The sequence below is a fragment of the Camelus bactrianus genome, chromosome 5 (assembly GCF_048773025.1).
Source record: "Camelus bactrianus isolate YW-2024 breed Bactrian camel chromosome 5, ASM4877302v1, whole genome shotgun sequence".
Taxonomy (NCBI): domain Eukaryota; kingdom Metazoa; phylum Chordata; class Mammalia; order Artiodactyla; family Camelidae; genus Camelus; species Camelus bactrianus.
In genome coordinates, this window is record NC_133543.1 from 62,530,986 (window position 1) to 62,555,744 (window position 24,759).

Here is a 24,759-nt window from a genome sequence, read left to right on the forward strand (position 1 = left end):
TCATAAAGCTAAACTGTGTCGACCCTTGACGATCCCAAACCTTGGACCTTGCTCATGTGGAAGAGCTGAATATTTTACTGATGGAGTCAGAATTGCAGGAAGAGTTGGGGTGAAAAACGCACTCCATCCTTGACATTTGCCTGGTGTGAGCTAGTTCCTCGTCAGTGGGCTATCCTTGTACAGGCAGGCTTTCATTCTCTTCTTTTGCCTGGAGGGCAAGCGGGACCGAGTTAGCTGGGGGCTCTGGAGGGCATGTGCCCTTTCAGAGTGATAAATTAGTTAGCTATTAAACTAAATGTTTCCTGACTTTCAAAATGAGAACATCTCGATGGTCCTTTAACATATTTATTTGCCTTGCTGTGAAGGTAGTCAAGGTCTGCTGGATTTGTGATGTGCTAAATGAATGTTTAGCTGAGGTGCTCAGGTGGTTTTATTGGTAAAGTTAGCTACAAAAATGAAGGCGTGAGGTTACTGGAGGACAATATAACATCCATTAAATTAAATACCTATTAAATTTTCTGAATGGTGGAAGAAGATTTCTTAAAAGCCAGGAAGGGATGAAGCCTTCCAAAAAGTGTAGCAACCTGACACTTAGATTAAGCAAGTTTTCTTCCTGTTGAGATTTCTTTTGACACTATTTCAGGATGTGTTTTGCAGCAATTGAAAACAGCTTGTAGATGTTGATGAAAATAAAGCAAAGATGAGGGAAAGGGAAATAACTAGGCTGTTTGAGATACTAGGAGCTGATGTCATCAGTTCTTGTCTTAGTTTTTCTACTTGCTTTAGATTTGCAAAAGGGGTACATACATCAGTCCTACTTTGCATTTTCCCTGCTATACAGACTTTCAAAAGCAATGTCTTACAAGGTTAATTAAGGAATAAATCAGTCAAAATGCGTCATCAAAAGAGGCCTAAAAACACTACTTTGGTTTTGAAGAAAATGTGTATTTTACGACGCTAAATGATTATAAGCCATATTCAACAGCAAAGCCATATTAACTCTTCAGAGAACATGGTCAAATTGTAATCATCTTGGACTGTGGGCAAAGCAGTGAAGTGCTAGTGTAAATATAGACCTCAGCTTAAATTACAAATTTTATTTTTATTTTTTATTTTTCGAGTTATAAATTTCAAATCACTGAGATACAAGCAATTCACTTTTGGCCTTGAAATTTTATATTTTTGAAATAGAAGAAAATCTTCTACATCATTAGTCAATCGCAAGGGAGCATTCTCTGTTAATATAACTTATATATATGTTGGTTCCTCTGACTTACTTTCCACTAATAAGATTGAGAGTTGCAAAGAAATGGTGAATCAATTATAAAAATACTGTTATTCAAGGGGGGCATGGCTCAGAAAACAGAATCTATGGGGCATTATTTGACAGAAATAAGAAAGTTATCTGCAGGTAGACCTCCTCTGTAGGCTGGACTTAACAACCCAAAGTCAAAGTCTTCTGTCCTGGACCATTTCATATAGCACATTACTGATAACTCTGTGTAGGTAATTTAAATAGGAATTTCTGGTGCTGGTGAGTCAGTTCAAGATGAGCATTTTAAACCTGGGTCTCTTGATAGATGTGTTGTAGAGTGTGCCAGCGGAGGCACAGTGAAGACCCATGTCTCTGGCAGAGTTTCTCTGTCCTCCAAGTACCTCTTGTCCATCTGTTGTTTAAAATATACTGAGAAGAAAAAAGTACTCTGAAATTCAGACGTATATACACACAGCTGATGGGTATGTAGGATTAGTTATAGAGTTGACAGAAAGTAAGTTACTAAGAGACTGGTTAGAAAAAACTCACTGTAGGAGGAGGAAGGAATCTGGCCTGGGGTGCTGGACTTGGCAGCAGGGCTCAAGTTCACAGTTGTTTGTATATAACATGACAGCTAACATTGAAACCTTTACTTACCCAGATGTCTTGCCAGTGAGTATGTGATTTTGGAAAGAAAAGTATGGCATGTATGGATTTAAAGAACTGTCTGTACAAGTCCTATATCACTTTAGGGCCCCAGTAACTTGTTGGGTTATCTCATTATCCTCCCCCCAATTTTTGCATAAACAGATGTATTCTCCTTAATTTCATAGTCTGCATACACAAGAGGAAGTATCAGCAATTTCCTAGATGGTCTCATTTTAAGGTAGTGCTGGTAGCTTGGCCATGGAAGCAGAGCTCTGGCTTAAGGAGAATTGAAGGGGCAAGGGGATGCGCTGTAAGCTTAGAAGTCCAATTAACAATCAGTAGGAAATAGACTCATTATAGACACTCCTATGAGATTCCGCTTGGTGATTTCCACAGATACTTGGAAGAGGGAGACGCTACAAAGAATTGGGCTTCCTAATTGAGTATGGGGGCTCAGAGCACTAAATTTAGGTCTCTGATAATTTATTTTTCTAAATCTACAAATTTAATTTTCTACCAAAAAGGCTACTTTTTCCCCCCCTCAGTCCAAAGATTCAGGCACAGCTATGAGTCTGACTTCATTTATAACTAAAGCTGGTGAGATTTAGAGGGTCTTGGTTAAAATGCTGAATAGCAAACCAATGTAAAAGTCCAGAAAGTCTTAGTAAAATAATGAGAATATCTTAGCCACATAGAATATTTCAGCCACATAGAATCATCGGATATGAAAAGCCTAATATAAAAATGAAATCGTGTCCCAGTTTAAAAAAGAAAAATCTATGCTCAAGCCAGTGAGAGAAGGAGAGGTTATTTAATCAGTAATGTAGAAAAGCAGGTCACCAACCAGAAGACAATTAAAACAAAGCCATTGTCAAAGTATATACAAAAATACCAGGTGGAATAAAGATGAAGATGTTAGAAAAAAATTGTGCAAAATAAATTCCAGAAACCTGCAAGTATAAGTGTGTAAAAGAAAACATTGGAATCAGGCTAAAAATCAGATGTTGTGAAAGTAAAGACAACCAAGTAAAACTTTTATATACAAATGAAAAAAAATTGACAAATTACATTCTGAACATTAAGGAATAAGATACCTAGAAAAAGTTATTTTTAATGCTGATAGGTGAAGGGTTGTTATTTAATATACAGAAAGCTCTTACACAGTGACAAAAGAAGCAGCAAAGAATATGAAAAAAAAAGTGCAAAGAAGTCCAAATGGCCCGCAAAACTATGAAGAATCTCAAGTTCTCTAATCGTTAAATACAGGTTAAAGTCACAGGGAGCTATCATATATCCATCAAACAGATCAAAATTTCAAATATAACTATTATAGTGGGAATGAGGAGAACAGGCATCCTTTTGCATTGCTGTTGGAAATACGAAGTGTTGCCATGTTTTTGGAAGGCAGTTTGGCAATATATAGTTGACTCTTGAACGACACAGGTTTGAAATGTGTGGGTTGCAGATTTTTTTCAGTACTGCGCAGTATGCTTTTGTTGAATGCATGGACGTGGAGAAGCAGTGTATGTGGAGGGCTGACTGTAAGTTACATGGATATTTTCAACCACACGGAGAGTTGGCATCTTTAACACCATCAGTAGTTCAAGGGTCAACTGTATATTTAAAAAAATAACAAAGTTGTATATTAGAATTCAAAGGTGCATAGATCATTCGAACCAGCAATTCCACAACTGCAAATCTAGCACGTAAAAATAAATAGACCAAATTTTAAGGACATATGCAAAAAAATGTTATTCCAGCATTGAATTGGAAATAAAAAGTGAGTGCCATCCAGAGGAGAAAGGCAGAATGCATATTGAATAGCTGTATGGGAGAATATTAAAAAAAAAATACACTTGAACTGTACCGGTCCTTCCATGATTTGGAGTCTACATAGGATGATAAAAGTATGGAGAAAAATATGGAAAGATTAGATTTTTAACAGGGTGCCCCTTGAGGTGAGCAAGCATGTGGGGGTAAGACAGGTAGCTATGATAAAAGTTGAACACATGAGATAGTTTCTTTTGTATAAGAGAGTGGATATTAATATTCATGTAAGTGCATGTGCATATATATTCTTACAAACATGTATGACAGAATGATCACCAGTACTTAAGGCAGCAGGGATCACTCTGATTGATGGGAGACCACACAACTTTTGAGTTCTTTATATTTGTATGTACTTTTTGAATTATTTACAGTGAGCATGTGTTATTGGTATAAACAACAGTATTTTCACTGCGTGAAAAAAATTGTCCAGTTTTGTGAACCATGTTTACCATATTTTTTTCTTACGTACTAATTTATTTATTTAAGTTAATAAACTATTTTTTAGAACAGTTTCAGGTTCACAACAGAATTGAGTAGAAAATACAGAGTTCACCCATAGCCCTCCCCATCCACACATGTATACTCCACTACCCTCAACATCCCTCACCAGTGTGGCATATTTGGTACAATCAATGAACCAACATGGACACATTAATCTCAACCAAAGTCCATAGTTTACACTAGGGTTCACTCTTGATGTTGTACATTCTGTGAGCTTTGACAAATGCATAATGACATGTAGCCACCACTATAGTATCATACAGAATAATTTCATTGCCCTAAAAATCCCTTGTGCTCAGTCTGTTCATCCCTCCCTCCCTCTCTCTCCCCAAACCCCTGGAAACCACGGTCTTCTTATTGTTTCTGTAGCTTTGCCTTTTCCAGAATGTCATTTGGTTGGAATCGCACAGTTTGTAACCTTTTCAGACTGGCTTCTTTCATTTAGTAATAGGTCTTTTAAGTTTCTTCCATGTCTTTCATGGCTTGATAGCTCATCTCTTCTCTTTTTCTTACTGCACATATATTTTTAAATTTACATATATGTACTGTTCATTGTTTCTAAGAATGTTTAGAGCTTTAGTTTTTTAAACTTAACACAGTTATCAAAGGAATAAAGCCAACCACAAAGTAAGAATTAATTCAAAAAGATACATACACCCTGCTATTAACAGCATGATCACAGAAAGTCAACACAGAATACTCATGGGAGAAGTGGCTTTTTATTTTTTCCTTTCACTGCTTATACTGCATTTTTCAATGATGATGATTTGATCTTTAAAGGTTCTCATGCATGCTCTCTGGAGATGTAAAATGATAGTTTAAAGTAGAAGTGTGAGAAAAATGCTTATTTTAAGTTGGTGTTATGTTATTTGTGAAAGTAATTGAAATTTCAGCTTTGTACATGATACTGTGGAAATCAGAAATTACAGGCTTTAAGTTCTTTCCCTGACGTTAGTCATGGAAATATAGATTACAAGTTTATTTAATAGAAAACCTTGTAAAGTTTAAAACACCAAGTTTGCCATAACCTTTGTTAGTAAAAATAAAAAGATAAGGAAAGAAAGATTGAGAGATATTTATATTCTAGTGACCACAGAAATACGATGCTCAAAGAGCTGGTATCACAAAGGTCTTGTATGACTAAACCACGTATATTAGTCAGGGTTTTCCAGAGAAACAGAATCAATAAGAAAATACATATGTGTGTAGGCATTCATGGTAAGGAACTGGCTCACACAGTTGTGATAGGTAAGTCCCAAGATCTGTAGTCAGCAAGCTGGGTATCCTGCAGTGATGATGGTGTAAGTTCCAATCTAAGTTTAAAAAGCAGAAGAATGATGTCCCAGTTTGGATACAGGCAGAGCAAATGAATTTTCTCTTAGCCTTTTTTTTTTTTTTCTTCAAATTGTGTTCAGGCCTCCAACAGACTGGGTAAGAAACCATCCACACTGGAGAGGGCAGTCTGCGTTACTCAGTCTGCTGGTCCAAATGTTAATTTTATCCATGGATATCCTCACAGACATTAACAGAATAATTTTTAACCAAGTATCTGGGCACCCCGTGGCCTAGACAAGTTGACACATTAGATTGTTCATCAACCAGGCTTACTCTGGGCTTTGGCTTTGGACTGTCTTCATTTAAATCTTGATCTCACTAATGTACTGTGTGATCTGACATGAATTGCTTGGTCTCTTTATTCCTCAGTTTCCTCATCTATAAATTGTGAGGATTAAATGTGATAGTTCACGTAGTCCTTAGAGAACTGACTGACTTTTTCCAGGCATATAATATATTCTAGATGTTATTGTTATTATCTTTATCATTACTATGATTGTTATCATTGTCATTTACAAGGTCCTCATCCTATGTTTACTGATAGTCGCGTAGAAAAAACAATGCTTGGAAGCGTTGTAGTTGAATCACTAAACTTATAAATTGTGCTTTTTAATAAGAAACTGTGTTTCTGTATTTTGTCAAATAGAATTTGCTTACTTCTTTTGTAAATGACGTCATTATTTTTGTGTTGATTTATCCCACCATCATACATACTGTAGAAAGTTTTGTTCATTAGAAAAACTGAGATTCCCTGGGTTTAGCCTTTTTGCAGAATGGCAAAATGTAATTAAATAAAGCACACCTCCAAATTACTCAAATCCTAATATGACAGAAAGCATGATTTCCTTAAAATATTAAATCATGGGGGGGAGTATAGGACAACAGATGGAGTCAGGGGAAATTCAATTACTTGGCTGAATTATTATTACTATAATAAAATGCTAAAATATTGTTCACTTAATATCATGTTCAATGTTGAGATTATAAATGTACCCTTGATTTCAATTACATTATCAGTAATAAATGGAGACTGGAATCAGATAATGTGGGTTCAAATCCTGATTTCTTATAACTGCCAACTGGTAACATTAGGCAAATTGTTAACTTCTCTTTCCTTATCTGTAAAATGAGAATAATACTTTCATTATAAGATTTAAATGAAATAATCCATGTGATTACTTTGAACACTGGCTGTAACATAGTAAGATACTCAACTGTCTTATCTCTATTACTAATATCAGTGTTACTGTTGTTATTCCTGTGGTCCCATTTTCTTTCAGATGAGTGTATCTGTCTCCTAAATATAGCTACATCAAGGCCCTACTTCAAATTTAGCGTATCTTACAGTAAACACATTCCTTCCTCTCCTAACCTTTTCCTCATATCACAAAAAATGATCCACACTGACTTGTTGCCAGTCCAGAGGCTTGGACATCATCCTATAACCTCTCTTACAATCACCATCTAGTTGCCAATCAAGGAGACACTTACTGCCTTATAGTCTCCTTAAATCTTTTGCTGATTATTTCCCAAAGCCATTGCCTTGATCCCACCTAAAGGTCTACTATTCAGGTCTGACTCGAGTCTGAACCCCTGTGAACCCTTCACAGTATATCCAAGGTATTGTCACACTAAATCTGAAATGTCTAGATACAGAGTTCAGGATTAAATTCAAACTCTGAATTGACACCTAGTCTTTTATATTATGTCTCTTCTCTTGCCATTGCCTGTAGGGTAGCCATAGGGAGGCCCCGAAGATCTTCGAACACACAGTGTTATTTCTCTTTCCTCCCTGTCTAACTGCCATTTACTTTTCTTTAAAGCTCAGTTCAAGCATTGATCCCTCTAGGAAGCCTTTTTAAATCTCCTGTATGATTTTCAATTTCTCTTCCCTGTGTGTCTATAGTGTCTTGTGAAAACTTTTATCAGAGAACTTGCGGTACAGATTGTAGCAGCCAGTTTGAGGACAGGGACTGTGACTTCTGTGATCTTGTTTCTGAAATGTAAGTGCTAAAAAATCTTGCCTAGTATGAAGAGAAATCAAAACAGTTGTGACCTTGGGGGTTTTCCCTGAAAGGGGTAGAGTCAATATCCTGGGTTCCCTTCCCAACTTCTACCTTGTAAGGGCTGGTCATGCACCATTGATAGGAATGGGTAGAATAGACAGTTTGCCTTAATTTGACCTTGAGCACTACCTAGGAATGTGGGAACTCATGAAGCTTAAGAAGGAACTGTAATTTCAAAGCATTTTTGTATTCATAAAGGTGGATATGCAGGGTAGACCGCTCTCTTGCATATAAAATCAATTTGTGCCTTTTTGTTTAAGAAGTATAACTTCTATAGAAGGGAGATAGATGGCTCTATTAACACAGCTTGGAAATAACATCTATAGTGTTTCCCTAGAAGGACCTCTTTAGGCTGGATTTCAGTAATGTGCGTATTATGAGAAGGAGGTGGGTTCTCTTTTGAGAGTTTCACTCCACTCAAGATGTTAACAATTATTGTGCTCCCTGAAAAACTGAAGGATAAATCTAAACCTAGGTTGGCATCCAAACTGTTTGTCATTATTACTAATGGATTTGGAAATGTATATAATCAGACTTGACATCTACAATTAACTTTTGGATGCCCACTTTTTTTTTAATATTACTTACTTTTTTAAAGATAGTTTACCTGCTAAAGGATTGATTTCTTAGCATGGAAAATAGAAAGTAACCACAAGATATTCTTAACTCAAATAATTACAGATCTTTTCACTAAATGATCCTGTCTTTTGCACAGGAATCCTAGAATAGGATCTCAAAGGAACACTTTACTCCATGGAAAAGGGAAGGTGTGATGATTAAGGCATAAAACAACCCAGTGCTCTTTTCTCAGTTGTTCCTTGGGTTACTCATCTCTCTGGCTATTTATCAGAGCCCTTAGGAAATTAATAGTCTCTTTTTCTGAAGGTGATTTTCCCTACCATCCCCTACCCCGCATGTTACTGAATGTGAAATCTGCCCTAGGATTAGATTAAAACTCGGTTTCCCTCCAGGCACAGAGAACAAAGTGTATTGGTAAATTCTGCCTGCTATTATTTCATAAAAACAGAATAATATTCGTATCACTTGAGTTTCCTGTAAATTTAGGTCTTATTTGTTAAGTACAGAATATATTCATGCTAATATTTGTGGCAGTGCTATTGGACAATGCTTTTTATCATTTCAGTGTCTAGTCGAAGTCTGAAAATAAAATTGTACTCAGGATTCAAAAGAAGCTCTTTCCAAGCAGAAAGTAAGAGTGTAAGGGGATATTCGGTCGGAAAACCAAAATAAAGCTAAAGAAAGCAACCACCCCCCCACATACAAAGTTAGGTTGGAGCTTCAAGAGTGAACTACAATTTATGGTAAAAGTCTTCAGTAAAAGAGAATGTGGGGGGTGGTGCAGGGCGGGGCAAATATCTGCAGAACGATTCTTAGAAGGAACCACCCTAAGGGACAAAGTCCAAGTACATCAAGCACTTGAGCTCTTGCTTCCCAAAGAGGAAGCTGAGTAAATGCTTTGCCACTCCAACTATTTGGCCCAAATATTTTATGGAGGTTAGTAGTAGTCATTAAAATAAGGTACTTTGATTTTTTTTTCATTAAAATGTTCTTTTTTCTTTCTGAACAAGTATGATTTTAAAAATAAATTTGCATTTGTTTTGGTAAGTTTTGGTTTTTTATACAAATTCAGTCAACATTTCAGCAACCTAACAGTAACTTTTCTTTACCTTTCTTAAGCAGATACTCTTTATCCAGTTGTTCCTACTTAAGGTTTTGTGTGGTAGAGAATGATGCTTATGTTCACACGGTCACTGCTGGTATCGCCTTCGGATTGGAGGTCACGCCATTGATGTGACACTCCGGGCCTCTCCACACTCCCCCCCAGTAATTCACTCTGTCCTGAAGAGTGCCTTATCCCACAGGCAAAATTGGGTAAAATAAACTGGGCATGCAAAGCTCCGTTCTCTCTTCTTTGTCTTAGGAGCAACTTCTTTGCAGGAAGCAGATTTTCTACTCCGGTGGTGATGGGCACTGCTGGCATCATTGATGAGAAGCCGGCATGTCAGTGATGAGGGACGGAGTATAAATCTTCCCGTCAGGGGCTAACACGTGTGACGTCGCGTCCTCTGTCAGTAAGAATCTGCTTTCCCGCCTCAATTTGTTTGGAACCTGTGTTCTAAATAAAGCCCTCCTAAGGCATTGCGGACCTGTGGGGCTGCGCAGTGGGGTGGATATGGCCACCGAGGGGGACGTGGAGCTGGAGCTGGAGACGGAGCCCAGCGGCCCAGGCAGGACAGTGGCGTGGCGGACATGGAGCGAGTCACCGACTCTGCGGAGGAGGAGATCCAGGGTTCCAGCCTGGAGACGACCATGACCGTGATTCTAGATAGATGGTCCCGGGGGCAGAAAGCCAACCAGGAGTGGGAGAAGGACCTGGCAAAGGTCACCATCAAGAAGGAAGATCTGCAGCTGATAATGACGGAGATGGAGATCTCGCGAGAAGCAGCAGAACTGGAGCTTGAGGGAACACATGGACCGCGTGGTAGAGGCGCTGATTGCCCCAACCCAGTTGTGCTTTCTCAGACCTATCCACTGGATTAATTTATTTCAATAAAGATTTGTCTTTTTTTTTTTTTTTTCTTAAATGGTTTCTTAGCATGGAAAATAGAAAGTTACCACAAGATATTCTCAAATAATTGTGGGTCTTTTCACGAAACCCTATGTGGGGAAGAAGGATGCTCTTTACTGGATCGTCTAATTGATACTAACATTTGGTGATTGGGCCAGAAGTATGGAGAAATAACACAGGAGTGGAATTTCTTGAGCAAAATATGCACATATAGACTTCCAAGTTTTGAGGCTTTGAGATTCAGTGTGGGGACAGGGCATTTTGACGTTGGTGGTTTGCAGAAGCTTCTAATTACTTGGAGAGAAAATGTCCATTGACTTTCATCTTCTGTGGCCTGCACAAAGGGTGTAATTCTGCTGCAATGACAGCTTGTCCTGTGTTGGTAACAGTAGCTTCTGGTGGCTTGGTATGTGGCTGATGGGCTAGTTTTGTATTGTTAGACAGCATTTCACGTAGGCAGTGAAGAAGCTGCGTGAATGACCTCATCAGGGGAAAATGGGAGGCACAGAGGCCTTAGTAAGAGGATAGCTGATGCAAGGATTGAACTGGGGTTTAAGCGGACAACCTTGGGGTGAGCACTGCTAAGACTTACTACACTGCTGTAGTTTTTCCAGGGCAATGATTTGATTGTTGGAAAGGTGCTTTTTATATAGGCCTTTGAAGCATTGATGAACTGAATAAAACAATTCTTTTTAAAAGCAAAGTACTCAGTTGGGAGTCTGATACAAGGTATTAGAAAGATTATAGGTTAAAATTGTTACTGTTGGACTTACAGGCAGCACTTGCTCCACTGTCCTAAACTCCATTAGGAGCCAGGGAGGTATCTGTGTGGGTCTGCACTTGGACTCATGTGGTTTGTACATATGTGTGTTTTTTCTCCTACCATTGGGTCACAAGTTGGCCTGAGTCTAATTAATTGTGTATGTGGGGAAAATGTTTCCTAGGAGACAAAATTCTTAGACCTAACCCATCGCATAGCAAGAAGTGGTGGAAACTACTGCTAGGCTCAGAACTGTAGGTAGAGCTCACCAGAGAGTGTGAATCATAGTGTAGAGCTGACATTCACATGACTATTCAAAGGCAGGAAACACAGGGCTCAGAGGAGAAGAGGGGACAGAGTTTAGGCAGAATTTGTAAATGCATAGTGCCAAAATCAAGTTCTTCCTGGGAAACTTAACTCAATTGAGTTTACAAATCCTAGATTATGGGATCGAAAACAAAGAATATTTTCTCTTTCTCACAGACACACCAAGTTTCTGTCATAGTTCTTGGCAACATAAAGAATTCTGGAATGCCATTTGCAGCAACATGGATGCTCCTGGAGAATGTCATTCTAAGTGAAGTAAGCCATAAAGAGAAAGAAAAATACCATATGAGATTGCTCATATGTGGAATCTAAAAAACAAAAACAAAAACAAACAAACAAAAACAAAGCGTAAATACAGGACAGAAATAGACTCACAGACAGAGAATACAGACTTGTGGTTGCCAGGGGGGTGGAGGGTGGGAAGGGATAGACTGGGATTCAAAATTGTAGAATAGATAAACAAGATTACACTGTATAGCACAGGGAAATATACACAAAATGTTATGATAACTTAGAAAAAAATGTGACAATGAGTGTGTATATATCCATGAATGACTGAAAAATTGTACTAAACACTGGAATTTGACACAACATTGTAAAATGATTATAAATCAATAAAAAATGTTAAAAAAAAAAAAGAATTCTGGAAACTTAATTTTGGCTTCTCTGTTCCTGATCTTAGAGGAAAGGCAGTCTTTCACCATAAGAATTACACTATCTTATGTATAGATTTCGAAGAATGCCCTTTATGGGGTTGATGAAATTCCTTCTTTTGAAGTTTCCAGAGATTTCTTTTTTATCATGATAAATGTTGAATTTTGCCAGAGACTTTTTTCCGCTCTGTTTATGTGATTTTTCTTTAGTTTGTTGACATGGTGAATTACATCGATTGACATTTGAATGTTGAACCAGCCTTGAATTCTTAGGATAAACTACATTTAAGTTTATGCATTATTCTTTTCATATATTGATAATTTCAATTTGCTAGTATTTTAATGAGTTTTTAAATGTGTTTTTCATGAAAAATTTAAATCTATAGTTTTTCTTTCTTTTTTTTTTTTGTAACATCTATATGCTTTTGGCATTAGAATAGAATGAGTTAGAAAGTAGACATTCTTCAATTTTCTGGGAAAGTTTTGTAGAATTTCCTTAAATGTTTAGTAGAGTTCATAGGACATCTTGTTCTGCCATATTCTACAAATTCAGTTTTAAAAATATAGGGCTAGCTGTTTAGGTTATCTCTTCCTTTGTGTGTGTGAGCTTTGGAAGTTTCTGTCTTTCGTGGAATTTGTTATTTCATTAAACTTATCAAATTTACTGGCAAAAAGTTTTCAAGATATTCATAGTATTCTTTTAATATTTGTAATGTCTTTAGTGATATCATATCTGTCTCATTCCTAATACTGGTAATTTGTATACTTTTTTTTCTGATTAGTATGATAAGTTTATCAATTATATGAACTAGCTTTTGATTTCATTGACACTTTTCCTTTAATTTTTCTGTTTTAAATTCAGTTGATTTCTATTCTTTATTATTTCCTTCCTTCTGTGTATATTGGCTTCAATTTGCTGTCTACTTTATAGTTTATTAAGGAGGAAACTTAAATAATTCATTTGAAACTTATATAAGATTCCTTTTTATCCTTTATAATATTGGTGTTTTCAAAAGTCCACCTTGTCTGATATTAATATAGCTACTCCAGGGTACTTGTTTTGTGTTTTTGCATTTCTATCTTTTAACTCTTTTCTTATTTGCATGTTTTTCATTCTTTTAATTTATCTATATGTTTATGTTTAAAGTAGATTTCTTTTCTTCTTATTTTTGGTTTTTAGCAGTTTGAAAGTGATTTATCTAGGTGTGTTCTTTTTGATATCTGTCCTGTTCTTTGGTTTTTGAAATTTTTGGATCTGTGATTTGGTGTCTGCCATTAATTTTGAAAACCTTTTGGTGATCATTTATTCAGATATTTATTTTGCTTCACCCTTATATGTTTGGGATTCCAGCTATATGCATGTTGGCCCATTTGATTTATCCCATGGCTTTTGAATGCTTGGTTTGTTGGTTGGTTTCTTTTTCTCCATTATTTTTTATTTTGGATACTTTCACTTGATCTGTCTTTATATTTTTTTCCTTAGTTGGTTGAGTCTACTGATAAGCTTATCAAAAGCAGTATTTGTGTTACTGTTTTTTTTTTTATTTCTGACATTTTTGTTTAATTCTTTCTTATAATTTGATCTTACATTTTATTTTACCCTTTCCATTTAAGCTTTTAATCTAAAAATAATAATAGTTTAAATTTCTCTTTATGAGTCTGGTTCTATTGACTGCTTTGTTGAGAGTGTGTTGATTTTTCTTTCCTTGTATGCCTTTTGTTTTTATTGTCTTGAAAGCCAGTTGCTTTGTGTAGAGCTCAAGTAGAGCCTGAGGTAAATGCTCTTTATTCCCAGAAATGGGTGCACCATTCTTTTTGCTTGCCTTTAGTATGGGAGTTGAGTCAGTCTAGTCAGATACGGAACTGGGTTTAGCTTTAATTGCTGCTATGGATACCCTTAGATTACCACAATCTTCAAATTCCTCCAATTCCTTTTTGTTTTTGGTAGGGCTCTTTGCCTGTAGGTTTTTCTATGTGTCTACTCTATACTCAGTTTTAGATCATTCCTTTGTGCTGTGCTTTGGAGTTCTGTAAGTATTTGCCTTGTTATAAGCAATAGCTTCCTATTATTTGGTTCTTCTTAGTACATTGATGTGGGTGGGTTAAGCTTTCTATTGTTTTGATTGTGCCTCAGTCTTAGGTAGGCAGTATTTCCCTGGATCTTGAAGGAGGGTCTTTCTAGTGATCAGTCCTTACCCAGGACAGTTATTTTTGTGTTCACCTCCCCCGACAGCAATTAGTCTTATTAAAGTTCTTTGCTACCCTCCAAGTTGTTGCAGTTTTTTGATCTGTAGGAAGATAGTGGAAGGATCTGAGTGGAGTTTTTTAGACCTCTCCCACATTGGCTAATGTTCATTTCCCCCAGACCCCTACACCATATGCGTAGACTCTTAGTACTCTCATCAGTCTTTCTCGTGATTATCTGGGAGATCCAGAAAGATATTCCTGCAAGTGGTGTGTATTTTCCTGGTGCCTGTGGCCCTCAGGGATTCTATATCCTCTTACAACTCAATGCTCAACTTTTAATAGTTCATTAAAAACTGTAGTTGAATTCTTCTTACTGGTGCTTGGAGTTATCAGCTTAAGTAAAGTGTTATTCCCATCCCATTTTTCCAAGGAGGCACCTGTCTGTCCTTAGATTTCTGGTTTGTTAGTTACCTAACCAATAATTTTTTAGTTGTTAGGTCTTGGGTGGGTTCAAGAAAATTGTGAATTTTCAGGCTGTCTGGGAGGTTCTTGTTATTGTTGCTGTTGTTGTTTTAAGTGTGGAAACAATGCTCTTTGCAACTTTCTACATCCTGAGTAAAATCTGGAATTGCTATTTTTTCTTGTTGTAAGATTTTGAAATATATTACAAAAGGAGATTGTTTATTCATGAACTCATCCATCTATCCGTCTATTCACATATTTTCAGAGTGCCTATTGTTTAGAAGCCCGTGGAGGACACAGAGTTCAATCAAACAAATAGACACTTCCTTGAACATTTTGAAACCAGCCATTCATTATTGTAGAGTGACTTCAGGTTAGTTCTGACCAGAAAGAGCAACGATTATCTTAAAAGTCTGAGTAATTGCTAGACCTGTTTTAGAGGAAAGTAGTTTTTATGTACCTTCAAGTATGATTGTTTGAGAAATACGTTAGAAGCTGTTCTATTAAAAATACCTTTTAATTGCAAATTATAACTCAATGTAAGGTTTATCTTTTTTAACTGGTAACATAATTTTAAAAGGTTATCATTAGATTGAAAATACAAAGAAGTTTTCATAGACCTTGTTGACCTTTAGTAATCTTGCATCACCACCATGAGAAATAGTAGACTAGGTTAATTTCAGGAACTTCTTTCTAGCTTTGTAATTGTCTGACTATATAGTAAAAGAATGAGTGGGTGAAGAGTTAAGAATGAGTATGTTTTGAATATCAAATGTCTTTCTAATAATAAAAGAATTACTTTTATTCCCTTGGAGAGTGGTGTTTTTAGTCTGGCTAAGTTAATGATGTTTGAATAAGAATTTATTAAGACTGTAGTGCCTATCAAGTGTTGGCAAGAGGTCTAGAAACAGACTGGAAAGGAAGGAAATAGTGGTTCTATCAAGTTGTTATTAACTCCATTAGCAAAATAGCAGTATCATCAGTGGTACTGGGACAATTGGAGGTCAAGAAAATGGTATCAATAGCATTGCAAAAGCACAATCACATAGTAGTGATCTCAGGAGCATTGTAAATAGCACACTTCAATGACAGTCTTATCTGAGAATACTGTTAATCATGCTTTTGAATGACAGGAGTCTCTATGGTATTGTATGTAAGTGGTAGAGTTGAAGGACAGGCTCTTTAAGGAGAGTCTTAACAGAAATAGAAGAGCATGAAACGCTTTGGAACTCAGGTTCAATTTGATGATTCAACTTTGTTTACACAGATTCCCGAGTAGAAGTCTTAAGAGAATTGGTTCAAGCCTTTTAGGATTCACCAAAAAATTAAATGGACATTTTAACCACTGTGAAAGATCACAAAACTGATAGTCATTTATCCTTGTTACTGTAAGTTCTCTGAAACATGTGAGCATCTTATAAAAGTGCTGCATATAATCTACATCCTTTGCAGTGAGGCGGTCAAGATTATTCTCATACTAGCACTGCTCATATGTTACTGTAGAATTAGATAGAGAGGGTGTGAATATCCTTAGGGAATATTATGAAGCAATGTTAAATTTGTTGAAAAGTTTTATCCAAGTAGAAAAGAAATGTTCTAGTAAGAAGGGAGGCTCTTTTTTTAAGTCAATTTCTCTTTAAAGAATCTGTTGTTAAGAAATTCAACTTTCTGTTGCATAAAACTTTCAAGCAATGAGGACTGATGGAGTGTTAGGGAAGAACTAAAAATTCCCTCAGACAGAAACTCATAGAAAAAAGACAAAGTGAGGTGGGAACTGGAAATGCCTAAAAACATTATAAGGAATGTTAGACTTCAGGAGTAGAGTGGAATATTAGGAGTGAAAGGGTATTAGATATGGTGGAATAATGTATAGAATCCATCAGAGTACATATGTACATTTGTGAGATTAAAAGTTGCATTGATTCAGAAAAAATATTCTATAATGTGGATACTGTCTATCAACAAACAACAAAACTAGATTATTTCATTGTCCAAACATAATACAACTTCAATTCACTTTTGTGATTTGGTTGTCCAAGTGCTCAATTACACTATTTGGAATGAAGGAGGCATTTAGAACAAAGGGGGAGGAGGGGAAAATTCTTTTTTTTCTTGTTAAAATGCTGAGGAAAGGGTGTACTATTTGTCTTCAGTGCTTTGTGAACCAAGAATGTGACATATCTTGCCATGTATGACAGTGCAAATGACTAAGAACTGTCTTTCTCTAAATGAGAAAAACTGGAACCAGGATAACAATAAGCCTATTTAAAATAATGGTAAACTATAACGTCTGTTGAGCAGTAAGCACATGGTTTTGCTCAGTTCTTATAGTTTGTTCCTCAGGCATGTGAACATCTACAGGCAGGGATGCCAATCTCTTTATAATCTGTCAAAAGTAGTAGAAAAGCAGACTTTGTTTATAGTGGGCTCAGATCTAAGGGTATAGTGCAATCCATCGTGCTCTAAAACCCTTCCCTTTACATATTGTACTATTAGGTAAGTACTCAACTTTCAATTCTTGGAAATAACATAAGTGGATATAAATTTCAAATATAAAACATGAATAAAATAAACTTTTCAGCAACCACAAGAATTAGGTCCCTATAATATGTGTTGAATTTAGCGAAGTTTAAGTCAGTCCTGTTGGAAATAACAGAAAGAAATAACTAGAAGTTAGTAATTGAAACTAGCACTGAACAGACACTAGAGACAGGATTTATCAGAAGGCCTTGAGAAAGCAAAGAGGAATATGAGGGAAATTAAATTACTGTTTCAGAACCACATTCATGTTGCATCCAGTAGCAGAAATGGAGCTGGATACGTATTGGATTGGTGGAACAGGAACCTGCAGAGGATAGAATTATCCCCTCTTTTATAAAACCAAAAAGATTTGAGCATTTAGGCAGAACACAAATGCCTATGAATTATGCTTGTTACTTACAGCAAAGTGGTAGAATTGCATAAGCAGACGGGTTCCTGAATTTGGGGGCAGAGGGATATATTGATCTTGGTAAATTTGTCATAAGAAATTATGCTAAAAAGTGAGTGTACATTCCACCTAATTATTCATTTAAAATATGTAACAAGGCCCTTCTATGATCAATGGTTAGTGAGTTTCTTTATTCAGTTTGCCTCAGTGAGTATAGATGCATTTATGAGCATCTGTAAGATTGCTCCATTCCTTACATCCCTAATCTCCATTCTCCTTAAGGCCTTGCATTCATTAACTTAATTTTATAGAACCTAAATTGAGTATTTTAATAAACTGTTCACTTTTTGCTTTTCACTGATTAATCATATGCATGATGCATATTTTAATAAATATTTTAACTTTTTAGTAATTATTCATCTGTATCGTATGTGTCACTTTCCATTTCTTATGACATGTTATTTTAGGTGCTGACTTAAAAATTGTATGAAACATTTATACTGGTTATAATAACTACCATTTATTTGAGGCTTACTATATACAGGCACTTTACATATATTATTTCTAATTCTCCTAATAACGTTGCAAGATAATATTTTTCTTAGTTTAGAGGCAGTTTCTAGTTTGCAAGGGAAATGTGTGGAAAGTCTGGGCCTCAATGATCCAAAGTTTCACTATATTGTTTGTGCTGTACTGTTAGGTATGGAACAAAAACTATTGAGTTTGAATAGAGAAGCAAACCCATTGTGCCTGTCATAGAAATACGGGATTTATTATGGGAGTTTGGCCTTCCACACAGTAGGAGCAGGTCAGGCACTCCACATAAGACTGTCACTTCTTATCTGCTGTTGGATCTCAAGTCAACAGTTGGGAACAGAAGATGGATGTGAAGCGGGGTTGAGCAAGAATCAGCTGGAACTCTTAGGATGAGCCGGGCTGTGTGATGATAAACTGGAACCTGCATGTGTCTCTGACCACCTCCAAGCCTGCAGCTTTACTGATGCTGGTGATCTGTGGGAGAAGCTGGCCTACTTGGTTCAGAAATTGCATGTGCCCGTGGACTGGGACCGGGAGAAACCGAAGGAGGGGATCTAAAGGGAGCTGGAGATTCTGCTGGTGCAGCTGGGACCCCAAGACAACAAAGCGAGGAGATAGGTCAGTGATGACTTTGTGAACTGCAACAAAGCAAGACTTTGCACTAGACCTTTGAGCAAGAACATGGCTGCTCTCCTTCGCTTCTGTCTTTCTTTGTGCAGATGTCATCTGTGGCCAGTCATGACCCAGAGCCACATAGAGATGGGAAATCTGGGAAACAAACTCCAGCCTAGCTAAGTTGATACAGTAAAAAGCCACCTCATTTAGTTGTAGATGTAACTGATTTTCTAGCAAGAAAATGACGTGTAAATATGTTAAAGAAATGATACTTTGAATTTTCACACATTCATTTTTCTCTACTTACCACATATATGATAGTTATTATTTCTCAGTCTACTAGGCAAACAGGTGTGTACAGTAATAATTTTCAGGAGAGGAAGAGAAAGACGCAGTTTTATTTGCTATTTATAATATCTTTTTTAAACGTTTTGCATAAGGGAAACCAAAATGATAGAATCTGTTGACTAAGGTTTCGAAGCACTGAAAATTCTATTTGAAACATTTTGTAACTCAAACTAGAGGTATCTATGATTCTAATGAGTTCTGCATGAATGGAGAAAATGATAATGAATATCATTAGAGAAGAGAGATTGAGCAGTTGTTTTTGTTCTACTCTGTGGTTGCCATCTCCAAATAAAAGCAGGGAGTTTCTGTAGGAGTCAAAGTGCCCTAATAAAAAACATTTTAGAAATGACACTTGAGTACAAAGAAATGAATCTGATAAGTTCTAAAGAAAGGAGTCTAATGTGTTATACACAGGCACATTACCTTGTGTAGATAAGGGAGTTAAGACTAAGAGTATAAGTACAAAATTTCCATATGCCATATGTTGCTAGGAAATGGAAGAAGTTAGCTAGGGCATATACATAGCATTTATATGTATCAAATCCAGAGATGGTAACAACCCCTGTGTGCCTTTTGCATGACAGCACTATATTATAAATACACCCTATTACAAGGATACCCTGAGGAGCCTTGGGGCATCACAGCTCTTCTAGAGAAAAAGTTAATTGATTCAAAAAAAATTATGAAAGTCATACTTACTGAAGGAACTGTAGAAAACACAGATAAGCAAGGAAAAAAAATTCCATTAGCAGTAAGTTCGTTCTCAAGGTGAGAGGAAGTAAGATCTCCTCCTGGAGGGAGGAGTATCAAAGTATTTGAGAACATGTGTTAAAATCATCACAGTAATCAGTACAGTTCTTAGGTACTTTGCAGCTGTGCAGCTATTTTCCCTTTAAGCCTTCATTTAGTATTTGTAGCAATCCTTGGTGGATCATGCTCACACCAGTTATTATTGTGATATTCTAGTGGTGACCTTCTATTTTCTTCATTTATTCTGTGTTCATTAATTAGAAGTCTTCTTTAAGGAATAATTGTCCTTTCTCCTCTATTCACTCACTTATTCAGTCATTTATATCAGTATGGAATTACGTATTTTTTTCTTTGAGTTATAATCCAGTACTGTCATTATTTTCCTGCTCAAATTGTTCTAGCTTTGGCATTGGGTGCTCTTTCGGGTTGAGTCCTGTGTCCTTTTGAAATAACTCTGTCCTTTAAAATTTTATATTCAGCACATTTTTTATTTTTAGGCACCATAGAATGCTCCAGGCTCATCTTTAAAAAAATTTTAATAGTGTTTATAAGACCTTTTAAATTAGCCTTTTTATTAAACATTTTAATTTACTTTTTATTGATATTTAATATTATGTTGGTTTCAGGTGTACAACATAATTTGATATTTACAATTATAAAATGACTGTAAGTCTAGTTAACATTTGTCCCCATACATAGTTAAAAAATTTTGCAAATATCTGCAAGAAACTGATTTCCAAGTAAGGTTACATTTATAGGTTCTAAGTAGACATGAATTTTGGGAGGGGGAGCTATTCAACCCAGTGAGAAACAAATTAACCTATTAGTGTATAGTGTTGGCATACAATTCTTTTTGTTATTAACCTTAACAAATTTATCAAGTTACTGTTTTAGAAAGTTACTGGTGTAAGTTCCTTTCTTCCCTATCCCCTTTAGTATGATTATATCTCACAGGTATAATACAGTTAGATTCATTTGTCATGGTTTGCATAGCATCTAGCGTTTCCCTGACACATTGTTTGATGATTTTTTTATGTCATCATAGTAAAAGTCATCCTTTGTGGTGTACAGTTTTGTGAAAAATGCTGTCATATATTCCACCACAGAACCATTTAGAACAATCCCATAGTCCCCGAATTTCCTTTTCTACTCCTTTGTACCCAATGCCTCCTGCCCCCCAACTTTCTGATAACCACTGATCTTATTCTCTTTTATTATAATTTGGTCTTTTCCCAGCTGTGATATAGGTGGAATCATAAAATATGCAGTTTTGGGGGGCATACTTTCCTTTTTATTAGAAATTTAAGATTTAGCCATCTCATTCCATAAGTCATACAGTTTGTCCATTTTCATTGTAGTGCAATATTCCATTATATGGATGTACTAGTTTGTCCATTTTTCTATTCAAGGGACATCGGGGTTACTTCAAGTTTTGGGCAATTATGAGTAGAACCGCTATAAACATTAATGTATTGATTTTTATATAAGTGTTTTCAGTTTATTTTGGTGAATACCTAGGAGTGGGATTGCTGGTCATCTCGTTTATACACTTCCTCAATCTAGCTGTCTTTCATTCCTGGGAATTTTCTCCAGGTGTTCATAGCACTGATCAAAAATAACATGACTTTTGTGTAGTAATGGCCAGAAATATGGCATGTCTGCAATCTCTTTTTTCAGAATGATAGAGCTTGGAAAGAATAATCTTTCCAACCAAAATCCACCTTAATCACAACTACTACAAAACTGTTACTCCCTCATCGACCTTAATAGTAAATAGGGAGTTGGAGATGGGCATTATAAAAAAAAAAATTGGTGTGAGAATTTCTTACTAGTAATATTTTCTTTTCTGTTTTATTTTATAAGAAAATATATACATGTACATATTGTGTTGAATTACAGTTTAAAGCTTAAAACCTTATTAATGGAAAATAAATATTATTTATTAATAATCTATTTGTTATAAGTAAATATTTTTTTAAACTTCTTTCTTTTAGCTATTTATTTTGACATAACTTCAGACTAAATAGAGGAGTTGCAAAAATGGAATAATTTCCATAAACATTTTATCCAGATTTTCCAAATCTTACCATTTTACCACATTTTGCTTTATCCCTCCCTCTGACACATGCATTTTTTTCCCCTAAACTGAGAGTAGCTTTCAGACATGATGTTCTTTTTTTAATTATTATTAACAAAGAGGTTAAAAAGAGTATTTTGCCATCCGGTGCCAAAATCCAACGTATGATAATTAATATTATAAAATATAAATCCTAGGGATGGTTGTTTACATTACAAGAAAGGATTACAACTATTTTAAACCAATAGTTCAACTGGTTCTTAAAATTCTTCTTGAAGGTACCTCTAACATGATGAAATTTTAAATGTAAACTTTTTTTGCACATACACATTATATTGCATGTAAATACATATATACAGTATACTGCACATTTTTTTTAGTTTTCATATATACTAATTATTGTTTCTAAGAACAGATTAGATCTTTAGCTTTTTAAACTTACACAGTTATCAAAGAAATAAAGCCAACCACAAAATAAGAATCAACAGAATGCGGTAATCCAATCATAAAGGACAGTCAAATGTGCTTACACATATTCAGGAAATCAAAATAATAATTAGTTTGTGTTCTTATTGTTATTTTTTAGATTCTTCATAGAAATGATACTGTGTGGCATTTTTCTCTCTTTCTGGCCAACATCACTTAGAATGACAATCTTCAGGTCCATTCATATTGCTGCAAATGGCATTATTTTATTTTATTTTTTTTATGGCTGAGTAGTGTTCCATTGCATATATGTACCATATCTTTATCCAGTCATCTGTTGATGGACATTTGGGTTGTTTCCATGTCTTGGTTATCGTAAATAGTGCTGCTGTAAACATTGGTGTGCATATGTGTTTTTGAATTTTATTTTTCTCTGGATATATGCCTAGGAGTGGAATATTGAACCTCAATATAAGTAATTTATTTTGACAATTTATTAGACTACATTCTAGACCTTATTAACTTATTTGTTATTAAGGAAACTCCTACGTAGAGTACTGCTGTGGAGAGTCTCAAATCCACGTTGATCTGGTTGACTTCAAACATGCACTTAGTGTGAGAAACCAGGATTTGATGCCAGATCTCTAAGTCTCTCTTTTTCTTCTTTCCCTCTGATCCCTTTCCTCCTTTCCCCTCCCCCTCTTTTCTTTCATCTCCCTCCTCCCCTCCTATCTCCTCCCTTCCTCCCTCCTTTCTTATTTCTATCCCATATATAGAACTACATTCCAGAAACTATTCTAAGCTTTCTACAGTCTTAACTCATTTAATCCATATAATGACCTTGTTGAGTAGGTAATATTACTTTCATTTTATAGATTAGGGATCTCAGCCAAGGGATGGTTAAATTACTTTTCTCTGATCATGAATTTACTTCATTTACTCATCTTATTTCATTTTAAGCATGTCTTATTGCTCATTGACTTGTGTGATGACAGAAATGCTGTTTTGTTCCTCTCTGTACTCCTGATAGTTCTAGCACAGTACCTTTTGAAAGTCAGAGCTCAATAAATGTCTAATGATTTGAGATAACTAGTGAGGAAGGTTAGTAAGTGGGGATAACCTTTCTCTCTTGAGGCATCACTGCTGTAGTATTTCAGCAAATTTTACCTTCTGAATAAGATAGCCTATTAAATTGTCAGTATGAATTAATAAACATCTAAAATGTTCATATGAAGGACACGGCAGTTAAAAAAAGAAACTATAGAATCTTTGAAATTTTGAATCAAGAAATCTTGGAGATTTGGTCCAATCTCATTCCATAGACCAAAGATCAGGCTTCAGAGATGTGGAGTGATGTATGCAGTCACTCCTGAGTCCCAGGGCAGTGGAGTTTTGGTGACCAAACTGCCTCTTTCTGAGCATTTGCTGGAAGCTTTGACTGTGGCCACTGTTTATTTTTGATCTGCAGTTGAAGGTTACAGATGTGTGTGTGACAGCACCAGATTGAACACCTCAAGCATGGCTGTTTTTCTCACTTTGAACTCTGTTTTTAGGCCCTCACCATGCTAGTGTAATTGTTCTCAAAACAGGAGCTTTTCTTTATAGATGATAATTATTTCCAAGTAGACTGAATTTACAGACAAGAAGATGTCAGCTATTTATCCATGTGACAGCATTTTATCTCTCCCCAGAGAAGATGACCAGTTTAATGGGTAACCTCTCTCACTATGACTCCTCTCTTGGTGCCCTTCTTCTTTTTTGATTCTAACTCCCACCTTTTACCTTTAAACTTCCACTTAAAGAATTACTATTCTTCCCTACCTCCAACTATGTTCCTTGACTGATATTCCCCTTTTTAAAGGCTTTAGCCCAATTCCAACAAATAACTATTAATAAAGAGGTACTACAGGACAGTTCTCCTTTAATATGTAGGAGCCCACCAGAAAGAATTTTCCTTCCTACCCTAAAATGTAAGCTAATTATTGTCCAAAAAGTCATCTCCCACGATTTTGGCTATTCTTATTCATACAAACAACTGAGTTTGATGATTTTTGTCCTATACATTTGTAGGTCAAAATTTATGGTAAGGTCTGTACCCCTCAGGTTTTTCTGGTGTGGTAACCTTCTTACCACATAATTATATCATGTAATCCTATTGAGAGGCTAGTTTTTAACTGTACCCCAGATGTAAATATTAAATGTAGATATTTACACTAAATTTTTTTAAATGTGATTTTAAAGACCTTTGTTGTCTGAATGAGTTATGCTTTAGAATCCATGTCTCTAATTGTCTTCATCTGGGATTATAAAAGAATCTAGCTGGGAAATTTCTCTGAGAAGGGCTACTCTGCACATCAATTCATTTTATTCTGAAACTTACTGGCATGATCTTTCATTGAACCTGCTAGAAACTCTGTCAGTTATTGGAATAACATATGAAAATATATGATGATTAAATATTCA

General features: G+C 35.8%; 1 long non-coding RNA gene and 1 pseudogene across 1 annotated transcript in view; both read left to right on the plus strand.

Moving 5' to 3' along the window:
- LOC141577649 (uncharacterized) overlaps positions 1-24,759 on the plus strand; it is a 486,124-nt gene that overhangs the window by 3,534 nt on the left and 457,831 nt on the right. The window lies entirely within an intron of this gene.
- On the plus strand, positions 9,666-10,226 carry LOC105072988 (huntingtin-interacting protein K-like; annotated as a pseudogene).